Source organism: Oncorhynchus kisutch, linkage group LG4 (assembly GCF_002021735.2).
Source record: "Oncorhynchus kisutch isolate 150728-3 linkage group LG4, Okis_V2, whole genome shotgun sequence".
NCBI classification, from domain to species: Eukaryota; Metazoa; Chordata; class Actinopteri; order Salmoniformes; family Salmonidae; genus Oncorhynchus; species Oncorhynchus kisutch.
This window is the reverse complement of record NC_034177.2, coordinates 66380223-66398801: the sequence shown is the minus strand read 5'-3', so window position 1 is coordinate 66398801 and position 18579 is coordinate 66380223. Positions and strand designations below refer to the sequence as shown.

At 41.5% G+C, this 18579-nt stretch overlaps 1 protein-coding gene across 4 annotated transcripts in view; it reads left to right on the top strand.

Annotated features, from left to right (window-relative positions):
• LOC109889868 (inactive ubiquitin carboxyl-terminal hydrolase 54) overlaps window positions 1-18579 on the top strand; it is a 121231-nt gene that overhangs the window by 4201 nt on the left and 98451 nt on the right. The gene's annotated exons all lie outside the window — the stretch shown is intronic.

The window sequence follows — 18579 nt, the reverse complement described above, 5'->3', positions numbered from 1 at the left end:
GTGTAGTAATGCTGTGTTACGACGTGTTACAGTGTAGTAATGCTGTGTTACGACGTGTTACAGTGTAGTAATGCTGTTTTACGTCGTGTTACAGTGTAGTAATGCTGTTTTACTACGTGTTACTGTGTAGTAATGCTGTTTTACTACGTGTTACAGTGTAGTAATGATGTTTTACGACGTGTTACTGTGTAGTAATGCTGCGTTACGTGTTACTGTGTAGTAATGCTGTGTTACGACGTGCTACAGTGTAGTAATGCTGTGTTATGATGTGTTACAGTGTAGTAATGCTGTGTTACGATGTGTTACAGTGTAGTAATGCTGTGTTACGATGTGTTACAGTGTAGTAATGCTGTGTTACGATGTGTTACAGTGTAGTAATGCTGTGTTACGACGTGCTACAGTGTAGTAATGCTGTGTTACGATGTACTACAGTGTAGTAATGCTGTGTGACGACGTGCTACAGTGTAGTAATGCTGTGTGACGACGTGCTACAGTGTAGTAATGCTGTGTGACGACGTGTTACAGTGTAGTAATGCTGTGTTACGATGTGCTACAGTGTAGTAATGCTGTGTTACGATGTGCTACAGTGTAGTAATGCTGTGTGACGACGTGCTACAGTGTAGTAATGCTGTGTGACGACGTGCTACAGTGTAGTAATGCTGTGTTACGACGTGTTACAGTGTAGTAATGCTGTGTTACGACGTGCTACAGTGTAGTAATGCTGTTTTACGATGTGCTACAGTGTAGTAATGCCGTTTTACGATGTGCTACAGTGTAGTAATGCTGTTTTACGATGTGCTACAGTGTAGTAATGCTGTTTTACGATGTGCTACAGTGTAGTAATGCTGTTTTACGATGTGCTACAGTGTAGTAATGCTGTGTTAAGATGTGCTACAGTGTAGCAATGCTGTGTTACGATGTGCTACAGTGTAGTAATGCTGTGTTACGATGTGTTACAGTGTAGTAATGCTGTGTTACGATGTGCTACAGTGTAGTAATGCTGTGTTACGATGTGTTACAGTGAAGTAGTACTGTGTTACGATGTGCTACAGTGTAGTAATGCTGTGTTACGATGTGTTACAGTGTAGTAATGCTGTGTTACGACATGTTACAGTGTAGTAATGCTGTGCTACGACGTGCTACAGTGTAGTAATGCTGTGTTACGATGTGTTACAGTGTAGTAATGCTGTGTTACGACGTGTTACAGTGTAGTAATGCTGTTTTACGACGTGCTACAGTGTAGTAATGCTGTGTTACGATGTGTTACAGTGTAGTAATGCTGTGTTACGATGTGTTACAGTGTAGTAATGCTGTGTTACGATGTGTTACAGTGTAGTAATGCTGTGTTACGATGTGTTACAGTGTAGTAATGCTGTTTTACGACGTGTTACAGTGTAGTAATGCTGTTTTACGTCATGTTACAGTGCAGTAATGCTGTTTTACGACGTGTTACTGTGTAGTAATGCTGTTTTACGACGTGTTACTGTGTAGTAATGCTGTTTTACTACGTGTTACTGTGTAGTAATGCTGTTTTACTACGTGTTACAGTGTAGTAATGATGTTTTACGACGTGTTACTGTGTAGTAATGCTGCGTTACGTGTTACTGTGTAGTAATGCTGTGTTACGACGTGCTACAGTGTAGTAATGCTGTGTTACGACGTGCTACAGTGTAGTAATGCTGTGTTACGATGTGTTACAGTGTAGTAATGCTGTGTTACGATGTGCTACAGTGTAGTAATGCTGTGTTACGATGTGTTACAGTGAAGTAGTGCTGTGTTACGATGTGCTACAGTGTAGTAATGCTGTGTTAAGGTGTGTTACAGTGTAGTAATGCTGTGTTACGACGTGTTACAGTGTAGTAATGCTGTGTTACGATGTGCTACAGTGTAGTAATGCTGTGTGACGACGTGCTACAGTGTAGTAATGCTGTGTGACGACGTGCTACAGTGTAGTAATGCTGTGTTACGACGTGTTACAGTGTAGTAATGCTGTGTTACGACGTGTTACAGTGTAGTAATGCTGTGTTACGACGTGCTACAGTGTAGTAATGCTGTGTTACGATGTGCTACAGTGTAGTAATGCTGTGTGACGACGTGCTACAGTGTAGTAATGCTGTGTGACGACGTGCTACAGTGTAGTAATGCTGTGTTACGATGTGCTACAGTGTAGTAATGCTGTGTGACGACGTGCTACAGTGTAGTAATGCTGTGTGACGATGTGCTACAGTGTAGTAATGCTGTGTTACGATGTGTTACAGTGTAGTAATGCTGTTTTACGACATGTTACAGTGTAGTAATGCTGTTTTACGTCGTGTTACAGTGCAGTAATGCTGTTTTACGACGTGTTACTGTGTAGTAATGCTGTTTTACGACGTGTTACTGTGTAGTAATGCTGTTTTACTACGTGTTACTGTGTAGTAATGCTGTTTTACTACGTGTTACAGTGTAGTAATGATGTTTTATGACGTGTTACTGTGTAGTAATGCTGCGTTACGTGTTACTGTGTAGTAATGCTGTGTTACGACGTGCTACAGTGTAGTAATGCTGTGTTACGACGTGCTACAGTGTAGTAATGCTGTGTTACGATGTGCCACAGTGTAGTAATGCTGTGTTACGATGTGTTACAGTGTAGTCATGCTGTGTTACGATGTGCTACAGTGTAGTAATGCTGTGTTACGATGTGTTACAGTGAAGTAGTGCTGTGTTACGATGTGTTACAGTGTAGTAATGCTGTGTTACGACGTGTTACAGTGTAGTAATGCTGTTTTACGACGTGCTACAGTGTAGTAATGCTGCGTTACGATGTGTTACAGTGTAGTAATGCTGTGTTACGACGTGTTACAGTGTAGTAATGCTGTTTTACGACGTGCTACAGTGTAGTAATGCTGTGTTACGATGTGTTACAGTGTAGTAATGCTGTGTTACGATGTGTTACAGTGTAGTAATGCTGTGTTACGATGTGTTACAGTGTAGTAATGCTGTGTTACGATGTGTTACGGTGTAGTAATGCTGTGTTACGACGTGCTACAGTGTAGTAATGCTGTGTTACGATGTGCTACAGTGTAGTAATGCTGTGTTACGATGTGCTACAGTGTAGTAATGCTGTGTGACGACGTGCTACAGTGTAGTAATGCTGTGTGACGATGTGCTACAGTGTAGTAATGCTGTGTTACGACGTGTTACAGTGCAACCTACTTGAGAAAGTTGGACGGTGTTTACACAGTAGAATAGTTTTGCTACATAAAGTTGCTTTTATGATGCAAGGCGAAGAACAGAGTAATTAGACAGTTGACAATATGATTGATTTAAAAAATATAATTTGAAGACAGGTGAATAAAGATAGAATAAGCTAAACTTGTGTGCCTATGATGACCCGTGGGTGCGGAAAATGGACACCTGGGGGATAATATGCCCTTGTCTAGGCTACTATTCACTTCTCCTTAACAGGGCTCTGTCATCGGGAAAAGTACATACAATTACATGCAGCTCTTCTGTCATCCCATCCGTTTTCAAAACATACAGTATTTTGCCCAAGTGGCAAGTTATTTAATTGACTGTGGGAGATGCTGCATGCGTGATTTGGGTGTGAAAATTCACCCCAGTAACATATGGTTCCCCAGCAACAAAACTGATGTGTGAGTGTAGTACTTATATAATCAACCATGGAATTTTCTATATTGTTTAGCACAGTCAGTGTTTTCTTACATAACGTGATTGTAAATCTATTTTAAGCCCCCACCGTGCAAGTCTCTGCTTTGTTTTCTGCTGATGAAGAGAAAATGACAGGATTTTATCGTTTCGTCTATGATAGGTGGGAACGTACAGTTGAAGTCGGAAGTATACATACACCTTAGCCCAGTGGTTCTTTACCTTGTTGGAGTTACTGAACCCCACCAGTTTCGTATGCGCATTCACCGAACCCTTAATTGGAAAAATAAAATAAGATTTTGTTCAAATTCAAAACATAGGTATATATTTTACTGGTGGACAAAATGAACCGTGCATCAACATCACTGTGTTCAAAGAACAAAATCATCAAAACATGATTTTCACACAAAAACAAAAACATAATAATAAATATTTACTGCAAATCAGTGTGACTTCTGCTGTTGCCTTTCAGAGACCAGTTCAGAAATGCGCGGCTTCACCGTGGCAAGTGGCACTCATGTCATTTTCACAACTAAGTCTGTTCCTTTTCTTCGTTTTTATGTCCAGCATCCTCCAAAAGGATTGCTCGCAAAGATATGTTGTAACAAACGGTATGAAAATCTCCAGAGCTTTCTTAGCAATAACAGGGTACGTTACCATTTGTTGACACCAACACGTTGAAAGCGTTGTTGTTCTGAAGAGTTGCTGTTGAACCTGGCTCTGCTGAATTTCAATGATTTCATCGAGGTATTCATCATTGACATTTGTTGTCTCAACACTAAACGTGAACGGCTGTCTCACCCATGCTGGATATGACTCTCTTGTAGGGAAGTATCCGTCGAGAGACTTTGCAAGCTCATCTAAGTGTGTGGCAATTGCTTTCTTCAGTTCCGCGGGAACAGAAATGTCTCAGATTCCAGATACATCTTCGATCTTACTTACACAGTCGTCCAGCAGGGGAAAGTTTGCGAAGTTATCGTTCTCTTTTCGTCGTTTCCATAACGGTAACTTTTTTTGAAAAGCCTTCAGGTTTTCCTCCGCTTCGATGATGTTGACTCCACCGCCCTGCATCTTTTGATTGAGATGATTGAGAGCTGCGAAGATATCAGCCATTAACGCTAAAATGAGAATGAACTCAGAATTTTTGAAGCAATCTGCATGACAATGTTGGTGCTCTTGCAAAAACAGAGCTAATTCCACACGCACGGCAAAAACACGATTCAGCACCTGTCCCCGGGATAACCACCGAACGTTAGAATGGTACAGAAGTACCTTGAATTCAGAGCCCATTTCTTTACACAGCTCACTGAAGATGTGGTGCTTCAGAGCACTAGTTAGCACATAGTTCACGCATACTTGTTGCCAACGCATGCCTGTGCAGAATACAATGCGTAACAATGATGTGTGGTGCATCGGCTTTCACTAGCGCACCAAAACCAGACTTTATTCCCAGCATGACTGGAGCTCCGTCCAAACAAAATGCAGAAACCATATCCCACGAAAGATTGTTGTCTTTGAAGAAGTCATCCACAAGTTTCTTCACATCGGCTGCCTTAGTTGTTGCTGTAAGAGGCTTACAAAATAAAAAAATATTCCTTTATCACATCGTCTTTCACATGGCTTAGATTGGAAACGTCTGTGGTCTCGTCGAGTTGAAGGCTGAATTTTTTCCGGGCTTGAAATTAGATCTGCAACTACTTGAGCCAAGATGTCTTTGCTCATGTCCTCTATTCTGTCGCTGATGGTGTCATTTGAAAGAAGAATTTGGGATAACTTAACTTCAGCCTCTTTTCCCAGCATGATATTTGCCATCTTCAACACAGCTGGTTTTATGAGTGTTTCACCAATGGTGTGCGGTTTGCCCTGCTTTGCGATCAGGTAAGCAACTTCGTACGATGCTGTGAGGATCGGTTTGTTGATGGGTACAAAGCTGAGAACAGGCAGAGTAGCCTTTTCATCGAATCTGTCTCTCTTCACCTTGAATTCAGCGAGCGTTGTGTTCTTGTATTTTCCATCTCCATGTAGCTTAAGGAAGTGTTCTCTTAGTTTTGCCGGTGCTAGACTAGAATTGCTCAACTTGGCATTGCAAATCATGCAGTTAGGACGCTGACTCCCATCACGTTCCGTTATACATGTGAATCCATATTGTACATATTCCTCCGACCACATTCTTTTTTTGCTCGACATAGTAAGTATGAAGGGATTAAAATATTAAGAAAGAAATCACAAGACGTACCATCACGACAGTCACAAGTCGACTACTGAGCGCACCAAATTCCCTGCAGCACAGATAGGCCAAGCGATGTAGCGTGATCGAACCCAGGTTAAGAACCACTGCCTTAGACAAATACATTTAAACTCAGTGTTTCACAATTCCTGACATTTAATCAGAGTAAAAATGTATTTTCTTAGGTCATTTAGGATCACCACTTTATTTTAAGAATGTGAAATGTCAGAATAATACTAGAGAGAATGATTTATTTCAGCATTTCTTTCTTTCATCACATTCCCAGTGGCTCAGAAGTTTACATACACTCAGTTAGTATTTGGTAGCATTGCCTTTAAATTGTTTAACTTGGGTCAAACGTGTCAGGTAGCCTTCCACAAGCTTCCCACAATAAGTTGGGTGAATTTTGGCCCATTCCTCCTGACAGAGCTGGTGTAACTGAGTCAGGTTTGTAGGCCTCCTTGCTGTTTTAGTTCTGCCCACACATTTTCTATTGGATTGAGGTCAGGGCTTTGTGATGGCCACTCCAATACCTTGACTTTGTTGTCCTTAAGCCATTTTGCCACAACTTTGGAAGTATGCTTGGGGTCATTGTCCATTTGGAAGACCCATTTGCGACCAAGCTTTAACTTCCTGACTGATGTCTTGAGATGTTGCTTCAATATATCCACCTAATTGTCCATGCTCATGATGCCATCTATTTTGTGAAGTGCACCAGTACCTCCTGCAACAAAGCACCCCCACAACATGATGCTGCCGCCCCCGTGCTTCACGGTTGGGATGGTGTTCTTCGGCTTGCAAGCCTCTCCCTTTTCCTCCAAACATAACGATGGTCATTATGGCCAAACAGTTCTATTTTTGTTTCATCAGATCAGAGGACATTTCTCCAAAAAGTATGATCTTTGTCCCCATGTGCAGTTGCCAACCATATTCTGGCTTTTTTTACGGCGGTTTTGGGACAGTGGCTTCCTCCTTGCTGAGCGGCCTTTAAGGTTATGTCGATATAGGACTCGTTTTACTGTGGATATAGATACTTTTGTACCTGTTTCCTCTAGCATCTTCACAAGGTCCTTTGCTGTTGTTCTGGGATTGATTTGCACTTTTCGCACCAAAGTACGTTCATCTCTAGGAGACAGAACGCATCTCCTTCCTGAGCGGTATGACGGTTGCGTGGTCCCATGATGTTTATACTTGTGTACTATTGTTTGTACAGATGAACGTGGTACCTTCAGGCATTTGGAAATTGCTCCCAAGGATGAACCAAACTTGTGGAGGTCTACAATTCTTTTTCTGACGTCTTGGCTGATTTCTTTTGATTTTCACCTGATGTCAAGCAAAGAGGCACTGAGTTTGAAGGTAGGCCTTGAAATACATCCACAGGTATACTTCCAACAGAATCAAATGATGTCAATTAGCCTATCAGAAGCTTCTAAAGCCATGACATCATTTTCTGGAATTTTCCAAGCTGTCTAAAGGCACAGTCAACTTAGTGCATGTAAATGTCTGACCCACTGGAATTGTGATTCAGTGGATTATAAGTGAAATGATCTGTCTGTAAACAATTGTTGGAAAATTACTTGTGTCATGCACAAAGTAGATGTCCTCACCGACTTGCCCAAACTATAGTTCGTTAACAAGAAATTTGTGGAGTGGTTGAAAAACGAGTTTAAATGACTCGAACCTAAGTGTATGTAAACTTTCCACTTCAACTGTATATAAACAGTCTGGAGAGGGATCTAAGGATAATACTGTAGCTAGGCTAATTGGTTATGAATTGCTGATCTGTTACAACTCAAGATCTGCAGAAGTTAGAAAAACACAGAGAGGCTTAGTCTAGAGAAGGAGAGAGAGTTATTCTATTGTTCTTTCAAAATGAAAAATGCCAGACAGTTTTTTTCCCTTCCTTTGCCCTAAGTGCTTTTCCCAAGTGAACGTGACTAAATCGTGCAGACATGCGTATCTTCTCAACACTCCTTGCGTTGCATAAACAAGTAAACAATAACACAAGCTCTGTGAAGTATGGAGAGAGAGGGGGTGATTAGATTAGTGCATGCTTTGATATCTCTGACCAGCCCCCTTGGCCTCTTTCTCTCTTTCTTAGCTCCCCTTCATCTCTCCCCCCCCCCCCCCCCCCCCCTCTCTCTCTCATAGATTAGCTGTGCAAAGTAAATGTGAGTCCTGGCCTGCATGCTAAATTAGGCCATGGATTGTTATGTAAAATTTGGTGATGAATAACTTAACATACGGATGGAGTGTTCCCATGCATTCTTTTAGAGAAAGGGTCTGCGGACTGTTTTGGTAGGTGGTATACTGTGCTTGAAAGTTGCAGGTGCAGCTTCCTGATGTTAGTCAGGAAGGGCCTGGATAAAGCCAGTGTGTTATTAGAGGTCCGAGGATAAGGCCTACTTTTGTATAAAAGTGCTACTTTCTGAGGAGTAACAAAAACAGATTATTGCGTGAAAGAGCTCCCAAGAAAGTGACTTAGATCACGACTCAGACTTCATGGCTCCTGCACTCTGGGTGTCTAGATTCAAGCCGTGATGCTTTCCCCTTCTATTAACCTGGGCCTCAGTGACCTCCATTATCAACCTGGTCCATCCTGGCAGCCAGTGTCCTGTGCAAACTCAGATAAGAAGGAGAGACCACCCCATGTTGTGATGTGCTATCCCCACCTATTTATAATATAAACAAGCCTGGGAACAGTGGAGCAAAAGCGACATCTCTGTGAATGTCAGAGGGTGATACAATAGGGGTCCTGTGCAAAACAGTACTGTGTCTCTTGTCAGAGATTAGAATATAGCCTACTCAGCATCTCCTTTAGTATTGAATCTGTTATATTTCTCCCACCAGTTGGTAAATTGCAATTCTTTGGTCTAACACATCTGAAATATGTGGCCTCCCTTTTCAATTTGTCAGAGAAGTGAGGATGGTTAAAAAACAGGGGTAAATTCAATTCCTTTCCCAGTAGGAGGCTAGCGAGGCTGGGCTGTACATCTCTATAGGTACTGCTGCTCGGTCTACTGATAACCTGCTCCTACTGTGTCAGGCTCCCATTAGACCCTCTGTGGCGGAGCGAACCAATGCCTGGCATGTCGTCCATGGACTCGGAGCCCCTCCCTCCATCCCTCCCCCTGCACTCTCTGCCCAGGCCTGCTTATTTTCACCCACAGCAGCGGCCGTATGTTTTCTATCAGCTGTAATCTCTAGTGCAGAAATGAAACACGGCTAAGCAGGATTGCCGAGAGGGGACGTGGCAGAAATTAGAGTTGTTGTTAAACAGGAGTTATGCAGACACATCGGGACAAGAGGCTGGTCTTTAGATGGTAATGGAGAGTGTAATGCAGAGGTAGGCTCTGGTTCAGTCGCCATGTAATGCCTAATGCATTGAATCTGTGTGTAAGCAGACTAGCTGAGGCAGTCTAGACTGGCCATTATGTAATTAGCCAGTCTCACCCTCCTCATCCATTACCGTTTTACTTTCGCATCAAACTCTTTTCGATCTGTCGTCGTGGAGTCAATCCGTTTTCATTATTCAAGTATCTCAATTATTAGGAGGTCAGTCCACCTGAGCATAGGAGTCTGACATCATTGTTAAATGGATTCAGAAGAAGCTGGTTCTGCCTTGTCACAGCTGTTTTGTGTATGAGGAAGGAAGGAAAGAAGGGGTGCATTTAATGTTCAATGATGCGTAGCGAATGGTGGAGGGACACCTTCAGGCACTCAGGCTTGTGTTGGTCTGTTTCCAGTTCACCTAATAATGCCTTCACAATGCTACACCACAGCACCAGACGGATCTTATCAGTGGGCCATTGGCCGTTTTTACTAATACAGTTGAAGTCGGAAGTTTACATACACTTAGGTTCGAGTCATTAAAACTAGTTTTTCAACCACTCCACACATTTCTTGTTAATAAACTATAGTTTTGGCAAGTCGGTTAGGACATCTACTTTGTGCATAACACAAGTAATTCTTCCAACAATTGTTTACAGACAGATGATTTCACTTATAATTCTCTGTATTCCAGTGGGTCAGAAGTTTACATACACTAAGTTGACCATACCTTTAAACAGCTTGGAAAATTCCATAAAATTATGTCATGGCTTTAGAAGTTTCTGATAGGCTAATTGACATCATTTGAGTCAATTGGAGGTGTACCTGCGGATGTATTTCAAGGCCTAACTTCAAACTCTGTGCCTCTTTGCTTGACATCATGGGAAAATCAAAAGAAATCAGTGAAGACCTCAGGAAAAAGAATTGTAGGTGGTACGCGGTAGACCCCAACAAGTTTGGTTCATCCTTGGGAGCAATTTCCAAAAGCCTGAAGGTACCACGTTCATCTGTACAAACAATAGCACACAAGTATAAACACCATGGGACCACGCAGCCGTCATACCGCTCAGGAAGGAGACGCAGTCTGTTTCCTAGAGATGAACGTACTTTGGTGCGAAAAGTGCAAATCAATCCCAGAACAACTGCATAGGACCTTGTGAAGATGCTGGAGGAAGCAGGTACAAAGGTATCTATATCCACAGTAAAATGAGTCCTATATCGACCTAACCTGAAAGGCCGCTCAGCAAGGAAGAAGCCACTGCTCCAAAACCGCCATAAAAAAGCCAGACTATGGTTTGGAACTGCACATGGGGACAAAGATCATACTTTTTGGAGAAATGTCTTCTGATCTGATAAAACAAAAATAGAACTGTTTGGCCATAATGACCATCGTTATGTTTGGAGGAAAAAGGGGGAGGCTTGCAAGCCGAAGAACACCATCCCAACCGTGAGACACGGGGCTGGCAGCATCATGTTGTGGGGGTGCTTTTCTGCAGGAGGGACTGGTGCACTTCACAAAATAGATGGCATCATGAGGATGGAACATTAGGTGGATATATTGAAGCAACATCTCAAGACATCAGTCTTGAGGTTAAAGCTTGGTTGTAATATGGGTCTCCCAAATGGACAATGACCCCAAGCATACTTCCAAAGTTGTGGCAAAATGGCTTAAGGACAACAAAGTCAAGGTATTGGAGTGGCCATCACAAAGCTCAATCCTATAGAAAATGTGTGGGCAGAACAAAAAAAGTGTGTGCGAGCAAGGAGGCCTACAAACCTGACTCAGTTACACCAGCTCTGTCAGGAGGAATGCACCAAAATTCACTCAACTTATTGTGGGAAGCTTGTGGAAGCTTACCCGAAACGTTTGACCCAAGTTAAACAATTGAAAGACAATGCTACCAAATACTAATTGAGTGTATGTAAACTTCTGACCCACTGGGAATGTGATGAAAGAAATAAAAGCTGAAATAAATCATTCTCTCTACTATTATTTTGACATTTCACATTCTTAAAATAAAGTGGTGATCCTAACTGACCTAAGACAGGGAATTGTGAAAAACTGTGTTTAAATGTATTTGGCTAAGGTGTATGTAAACTTCCGACTTCAACTGTATCTACAATAATTCATGGAGACAAAATTACCCCTAGAGTCAGTAATAGTGCCCCCAACAATCAACCAGATTGCATTATGTCCCCTGGGATAATGACCATGCGATATGCAACACATAAAATATGTTAGATAATCACATCATTTACACATAGCCTTATTTAACACATGCCAGAAGTGTGAGTGCGTGGAATATGGGTGGTTTATGGCTCCAGTTAGTCAGGCTGGCTCGCGTCACTGTTTAATAGGATGCTCTCTTCATTGTTTTGATTGGACCTACAGTTCTCCTTAAGAGGAGATGACTTAAGGTTAACCACACCGCTATTAAACATGTACAAATGTCAGCTGTCCCTGCTGTTCTCTCAGCGCTAGAACAGGCAGAATGAATGTCGGCTGCAGCACAACAAAATAACAGGCGGAGACTTACAAAAGGACAGTACAGTGAACCACAATATTTGCTGTCATTGAATTGTGCATTCATTCATTGAAGCTGACATAACACATTGTAACTAACATGAAGGGTGATTATTATGGTATGGTTTCAATACAAAATACATACATTTTTAAGCCACATTGTGGACCACTCAGATAGTGTGAAGCTTGGGAGGACTATGTCAGCTCTGTTAACAACAACACAGTCGAAGTTGTGGGGGTCAGACGACATCTTGTTCCACATTTCTTTAAAACTTCATGACCCATCTGTCCCATGTTCTCTCTCTTTCCATCTTTCACAAAGCCCACTTTCAGGCAGTATTGGTGAAGCGTGGCGCTCTACCATAGGTTATAGAAAGGCTCACAAGGACTTGCCAAGTTGGGTAGCCTAACCCTGCAGATTTGCTCATTTTAATACAGGGCATTTTCGTGTGAATGAACCCATGAGCACCAATGTAAAGCACAAAGGAGCATATCACATTTTTCAGAAATGAAGGCATACATTTTTCAACCATTTTCTATTCTTAATATTAGGAATAAGCAAAGGTTTTGATTTCTGGTTAAACAGTTGGAAAGGGGTGACATCACCAGGTGGTAAATTAGTTTATAGACCAGTAAGAAAGAGAGTTCCAAACCTCTCTGCCAATAACAGGTAGTTTTCAGTTTTCCCCTCCCCACCCAGACAGTCCTAGAAAAATGATTGCTTGGGAAATTGCTCTTTGCTAAGAAGCTATGTTTGTTATTTTTTTTATTGCTATTTTTATTGAAAACAATCACAGTAATTTACTTAATTGTCAAACAGAAATTATTTGATATTGAGCTGAAAAAAGTTGCATTGAACATTTAAGATATTTTCACATTTCTCCCCCTCATGAGGAGAGAGGATAATACAAGTTTGTAGAAGGGTCGTTCCATTAGCATTCATGCAACATTATTTTGTTAACACATAGTTTGATATATGAGAAATTCACCTAATTGATTGGCACCCAAATTGGCCATTTTAATTTATAGGATTCATATAATATTCAATAAATATATAGTACCTAACATCCGATTTGGACCAAACTTGTTTCAAACGATGAGTAAGACATTTGGAATCCCCAGAAATAGTTAAAAGCCACCCACGGACCTCCCACACCCCACGCCAATCCCACCGCATCAACAAGTATACAGTATCAGTTCTCTATACAAGTAGTATGGACCTGGGATTCCGAGTATTGTATGTAAATAAGGTATTTCTGTCTTGTTTTTTTAAAGAATTTTGCAAAAATTTCGAAAAACCTGTTTTTGTTGTGTCTTTATGGGTTATTGTGTGTAGATTGCTGAGGATTTTTTGTATTATTATTCAATTTTAGACTAAGTCTGTAACGTAACATAATGTGGAAAAAGTCAAGTGGTCTCAATACTTTCCAAATGCAATGTAGTAACAAACCACAGTTGGGTCACCTGCTACTGTCCTCCCTTCCACTGGCATACTGTTATGTTCAGCTCATATGTTTTCTTTCCCTTTCTGTCATCTGGTGGTCAAAGCAAGAGTTTGAAAACCATCTGGATAACCTCTCTCTCCCTCTCTCCAGTTAATATCACATCTCTCCTGGCTCTTACTGACACCTATCGATGAGTCCCCTTTCTTTTCATTTACTTTAACCAGCATCTTCACTCACTGAACACCGACCAACACCGGACGTTCATGGACATTGAAAAGTAGTTTAAATGTGGTCAGCCTGCCTTTGCCTTGATTTCAACATCCACATTTTTGGGCTCAAGTCCAGACGGTCCTTGATTTGGCTCAAACATAGACATCCATGATTAGTTCTGATCTGTCCGGACCAAGTCTGAAGCAATCATTGACGTCTATGTTTCACAAGTTTAGACAGTACAGTACAGCAGAGCACATTAAAGAGGAGTACAATACTGTAAAGTAAAGAACAGTGCAGTATCTGTACTGTAGTAGAGTAGCATCGAACTGTACGGTACAGCAGAGCACACTGTCCATAATGTACTGTACTGTGTTATACTCTACTTTACTGAACTCTACTATGCTATACTTTACTGTACTCCACTGTACTGCACTGTGATGTCAAAAGTTATGAAACATAGACGTCTATGATTGGTTCATATTTGGTCCGGTCTGGACAAACCAAATGTGTTCTTGTTTGGGGGCGGAGATCATTAGAATAGCCCGTGTGTAGAATAATACCCAAATATGCAAAGGAGGATATTTTATATTTCTACCGAGGGTTCTGTTAACTTTCCAAAAATTCCCAGGTTTTCCAGAAGTCCCGGTTGGAATATTCACGAAATCAGGAAGGAATAAGCAGGAAATCCATGAACCTACAACCAGGATTTCTGAAAAACCTGGACATTTTGGGAAAGTTATCAGAATTTTGCAACCCTATTCTACCCTTTTGTATCTATTCATGATACATCTAGCTCAAGGTGTCATATCTTAGCTGACACCCCCTTCTTTCTGTAGAAATCTTTGAATCTGTAAAGACCAACGCTGGAGAAGCAGGTACGGGGAGTGGACATTTAATACGGAACAGACAGGCAACAAAACAGGAACAGCGTCAGCACACGGGTAAACAAGGACATATGACAATTAATGCTGCAGCAGGGAACAGAGCGGGGGAACAGACAGATACAGTTGAGGTAATGACAGAGGTGATTGGGTCCAGGTGAGTCCAGTAAGTGCTGATGCGCGTGAAAGGCAGGTGTGCATACTGATGGTGGCAGGAGTGCATATTGCTGGGGATCCTGGCGCCTTTGTGCGCCAGGGAGGGAGAGCGGGAGCAGGCATGACAGAATCTTAATTCGGAGTAAATATTTGAACAGTTTTAGGAAAACCTGGTCACATAAAAAACAGAGGGAAGTTTTACCTTCATTCTGTTATCAAACTTTGCATCTGCAATGTTGTTCAAGTAAATGTTTTATAAAAAATGTTCAGTTGAAATGATTAAAAGTAGTTTCTTGTCCATAGAGTGTTATGGTTTGTGTTTGGCATACGTTTTTAAGTCAAAAAGTGATTATCAGCATCATTCTGTAATCATGGAATTGCCTTACACCCAACACCCCCCTCTTTCCTCCCACTGTGGTTTTTGGTGTACCGTAAGAGATAAAAATGATTTCATAATAAGATGGGGGGTGTTGGTAGAATCATTGCAGAATAAGTTACTTACAGTAAGTGCTCCTAAGCTAAGTCTTTACCTAAGGCCAGACAAAATTGATCCACTGTTTTTAATGGATTTTCCTCCCAGAAAAGTGAGGCGAGCGGGCAAAAAAATAACAATAAGAAATACATTAGGAGGATAAGGAATAACAGTACTTTACCACATTGTCCTAGGCTGTATGGACATGAACAATAGGCGAAATATTCAATTTCAGACTGATTTTCAGTTCATTATTATGAATACACAAATTAACATTATTCACATGGAATATTGCATTCTATTAGACACCCTATCATATTACATATATATTTTTTTAAGTAATGTATTATCAGTTCATTAATCTACTTAATCATATAAGCCTAACAAATTCAAGAATGATTGACAATAAATAATTGTAATCAAATTAAAATGTTGATGCATAATAATGAGTTCATTACCTGAATGCATCTCTATAGCCTAGGCGTTAACAAAATATTAATTCAAATATGATTAGGCCTCTCATAGACATGGCCTTGTAGAAAGAGGGTCAATCACGCTAGGTCTGCCAAATGAATGTAGCATTGGAAAAAATACATAAATCCAGCCATAGAGTATAACCTATCGTCGTCAAAATATATATATTTTTGTTTATAACATGTACAATTAGAAGCATCAATCTATATAGATCAAGCGTGACTAAATTTGAGCCCAGTACCCTTTCTCACCGTATCCTCCTTCGATTGTCTCACCTGGTTGCCAGGAAAAGCCCCCACCTGCTGATCTCCACGAAGTGTGAGCGTGCCACTGGCTATGTAATTTGCTGGACATTCTTGCTGTTCTTGGCGGCGCATCATCTCTTCAAAGGCATTCAGTCGTGGTGTTATCGGTTGGCCTACTACTACTGGTAGTACCGGTAAAATGTAAGTTATGAATCGCAAATCACTGTCCAGCTGACACACTTCGATTTCATCAATCATTTTGACTTCAATTTGGTTGTCCAAAATACTATCAGCTTGCACTGTGTCTTTGCTGATGAATGCCCTGATCTCTGGTCAGTCAGTTGGTTAAATTACATTGTTGTTTCGTCTATTAATCGCTTCTATTAGATCAGAAAATGATGCAATAACCATCAATTTAACAGACTGTTTGTTTATAATGAGGGACGTCCCACGTTTAACCTGGCTTCAGTCATGACTGCATGAGAGAGAAATGAAACGTCTGCACGTCGCCTGAGGGGGGAACGTGTGTGTTTCATTGTCCAATCCGAGGCTCGAACATGATCTGACCGTGTGATCTGAGGCTGTTTGCTCTCTTGGACATCCATTTGGGAAAGCCTCAAGGGAGAGCGGACAGTGAATTATAAACAAAGAGCTGAATATGTTTCCCAACAAATGACACACATATTTTATTCATTTACCGGGGTGTGGAGAAAAGTGAGGCGGGGCATCCGTTTAACAGTAATTAAACTTTGGCCAGCCTAACCCATTTTGATTGGATAGAAAGGTTTGCCAGAAACCACCATCAGGAAGTCCACACCCAACACCAGCAGTGACGAGTCATCCAACCTCAGCCCGGCAGACGCCATAATCACAGCATGTTGGGTTGACATCAGTGGTATTAGCCTCTATTTGAACTTTAACCAGTCTTACATAGAATATGTTCACATATCCTTTTTAGACAACAATGAATTGGGATTTCTCTTTTCTTATCTCTTCTGTGCTTATGATGTTGAAGCCGGTGTCTGGTACTAAAGATAGAGGCTTCATGTGGTTTTGAGGAGCGTCAGGGTCGGTTTGCTCATTTGTTGACCAGTGGATCACTTCCTCCCTTTGGCACCAGTGTATGCCAGGGAGGCATATGGTGAGTGAAAGCTGAGACTAGTTCCAGGTTCCAGCCCACCAGAGTACATCGGTGGGATCTGATAGAGATAGAGGCTATTCTAAGCGCTAAGTGTTGCATCAGAAAACATGTTACAGTAGAATTACGTATAAGAATGCTCAGTAGATTAGAATATGTCCTAGCTAGCTGGATCCCTTAGAGATTCCAGCAATTGTGACTAAATGGATGCATGAGCATTGGTGAATGGTGAATGACTGTCCACGATGGGTGTGGAGGTTGACACCCTAGGAAACTGACAGCATCTGTTTACAGCCAGCTAGCCTCATTATCCTGATGCACCCTTTGCACCTCGTCCCCTAACCCTCCTGATCTTTGCTCCCTATGTATCTAACAGTGACGGATCCTATCCTTAGTCTGTAGTGACATTATGGGTCAGGTCAGGTCCTCTCCTAATTGGTTGGAAGAGAGGAATCTATATTGTACTCTTTTGTTGATGCGCAGCAGTTTAATTTGTCTTAAGGCCTCTGTTTACGGCTTGAAAGGAGACGAGTGGTGCATTATCTCAATTTTGAAATGTGTCTCACACAATAAAACGTTATTCAGAAAGAGAGAACGGGCAAAACACTGTAGGGGGACGTAAGATAGTTCGAGGTAGCCTGCTGTTTGGTGTTGGAAATAATTAGATGGCAGTAGTGAAGCTGTGTTGATTTCACTTCCCCCGTTGGCGACACGCTGAGATGAATCGAATCTCAACGAAAAACCACACATAATCCTTAATTGTCCAGATTTGCATATTTCAATAATTGATTGTGTTCATCTTGTGTAAGGGAGATTTAGGGAGCTAAAGTTTAGAATTGCCCAGTAGGGTTTTATGATAATGCGATGATAGTTTATTGTGCTTGAGGACCTGCTCTGGCTTATTACAATGTTGGCAGAGAGCAGATTGGTGCTGTACTGGGAATAAACAGCGGAGCACACTGAGATTGTGTTTTCCCCCTGGATAGACTGTGACTCATTGGGATTATGAGCAGAGTGATAAAAGTCTTGGCAGAATATAACATTTGGCACTCTAGTCTTTTATGCCACTGTCTTTTTGTGCTAATGGTTCCACTGCATCTTATGGTTATCTTTCCAGAGATCCTATTTCTTCCTCAAGACTCTCTATCGCTTCCTTTGTATTGCTTGTGTTTTCTTCTATTTCGTTTTGCGGAGCTCTCCGATTGGCTGCTTTTATCAAGCTTTTTGTAGGCCTACCTTATTTCCATGTCCCTCCGCATTGCTATTATGGGTGAGCATGGAAACCAGGCTATTTCTGATGACAATAACACTGGCCTACATCTCACTACGCTAAATATTGAAGCAAACAGTCTATAAATGAATCAGTGGGCCTACTTTCTTTTATTCATTCTTCCATTATTTAGAGTCTCTGTTGTGTTATTAGTGTTTTTACAATATGTGCCTCAGTGGCTGATGTAGCCTAACTTTACCTTATCATTACCTGCTCACAGGGTCAGGATGTCCCCCTGTTTTACACTCCAGGATTAGAGGATGAAACAGGTGATGAATTATATGGTCATTATCATCACCGCCCACTGCTCTGAAAACGTTCGGCCGGTGACAGATAACCGACAAGCCACTTTAGGCTCACGAAAGGCTGGTGCGGGGCCGAATAGGGCGTAGCTTTCGAACGAATCACACGTTCACGTGACAAATCAGTCATGACATTGGTCTTCATAGCAGCTATGATACCGTTCGGGATGTATGGTAATCATTTACCCATCACAGGAATTTCGGAAACTTTTTATGATCCGTATGACAGTGTTGGTGAATTAGGCCTAGATCAA